Source organism: Lupinus angustifolius, chromosome LG08 (assembly GCF_001865875.1).
Source record: "Lupinus angustifolius cultivar Tanjil chromosome LG08, LupAngTanjil_v1.0, whole genome shotgun sequence".
Lineage (NCBI taxonomy): Eukaryota > Viridiplantae > Streptophyta > Magnoliopsida > Fabales > Fabaceae > Lupinus > Lupinus angustifolius.
Genome location: NC_032016.1, coordinates 5846828 through 5848885, shown reverse-complemented (window position 1 = coordinate 5848885; position 2058 = coordinate 5846828).

The window sequence follows — 2058 nt, the reverse complement described above, 5'->3', positions numbered from 1 at the left end:
ATAATACAACTCCATACGCTACAGAAATTTATGTCTTCAACATAGTGTACCTTCATATGCATCACCGTCTTCTTGTTCAGTGATTGTTGAGATTTATGTTTCTATCCATGTTTTTTTACAATCTTAATATATATTTCTATATTTAAAGATGACCTATTACATGTTTTACGCACATGTTAGACCTACTTTAGTTAAATTAGAATTCAACATTCGTACTGCCTTTTATGTTAATTGATCGAAGTATAGTATCAAGTTATTAATTTTTTATATTATTTTTTAGAAACAAATAGCCGAATAAAGAACATAAAATAACAAGGGAATTTATTAAGTTTTAGATAAATTATACAATGTTGGGTATCTACAAATTATACCTATGGTAAAAGTCATTGTTAACATATCACTTGTATACTTGTATTCTCTAAAATGTTAACCTTCTACAATATTATATCTCTATAATTATCAACTTTTTAATCTTATGAAACCTCGTATAAATATATATGGTCTTAACACGGTAAGCTTGATTATTTGCCAAGTAGATGACATTTTTTCTATCATAGGCCAACGGAAGAGGGATATTTTATGGGGTTTGATGAAGAATAAAGTATATTAAGAGGAATTTAATTATTACAAGAGTAAATTTTTTAAATTTATTCCTCATTCTAGCTATCAATTTTAGAGAATTTAATGGTTTTAAATTTTTAATTAGTGAGTAGATCTAAACTATTAAATGTCTAAGAAATGATGATTATAATTGAAGTAAGTGGATCGTCATTCAAAGAATATTGGATTTTTTATATGAGGGGGTTGGTGGGATTAGAGGAAGAATGAGAATATGGGAGTAGGTGCACTATGAAGTATTAGAGGAAGAAAGATTATAAGAGAGTGTGGGACTTTAAACCAAAAAAATCAGGGTCCAAATTAGAAGCATGGATAAAAAATTCACTTATGAAGGAAAAAGATTAAAAAAAGTGGACATGTGGTACACCGTACAAAATGGGTTGTGGAGGAAGTTTGAAAAGTTAGGAGACATGTCAATGGGAGACCAGCCCAATATATAAAGAAGGTGGGCTTTTTGCTTGTTTCTCGCTCCAAAGAGAAAGACACCTCATAGTTTTTCTCCAACTTTATATTTTACCCGTATGTGTGCGTCAGTTGTCCACAAGTTATATCATTCTATGTGTTATTAATTATTATTGATTGAAAAAATATATTGAAGTTAAAATTTAATATTTCGATCAACTACGAACAGTGACATATGTAGAGTGGTACTTTGTGGGATAGAAGATATCCACCGTACCCATATAGGATCTTTAAAATATGAATGAAGATCTCTTGTCCCAAACTATGTCTCACATTAATGATAATAAAATAATAATAGAAAAAATAGTTAATCTTTAACCTTGTTTAATTGACATAGCATATTTTCATTGTTATGAAATATTATTTGGGACAACAAATTCTTGTTGTTAAAGAGAAATTTGTGTTTTTTCATTCTCCATATTATATGATATTTGAATATCAAATTTTCAATTATATATTTTAAGGATTTAATATGTATACATTGATAGTGTAACTATTTTTTACATTGTTGGTATATCATTCATACATTAATTATCATTATCTCTCAAACAAAAATAATACAAATCAATGATAGATGATTTGTTAATAATATAAAAAAATTTATATTGTGTTACTGCATACATAATTGATATACACTTCTTCTTTATCTTCTATGTGCATCTATAAAATATTTCAAAACAACAAAGGGATGCTATATATTGTACCCCTATTAATTAATGTGCATGAAACATTTTTTCCTTATATTTCCTTTAAGAACTAGGAAGGCTAAAAAATATTGTAATATCTATACACCCCTATTATAAGAATTTATATATCACCAGTATATAATTTCTCATTTATTTATATCATATTTGATGTATGAAAATGAATAATAAATTAACAATATAAAAAATTCTTAAAATATGAATACATATATATGTTTCTCTTAAAAAAATGGTCAGCTTTGATATCCTAAATAGAATGAGAGATTATGAATAT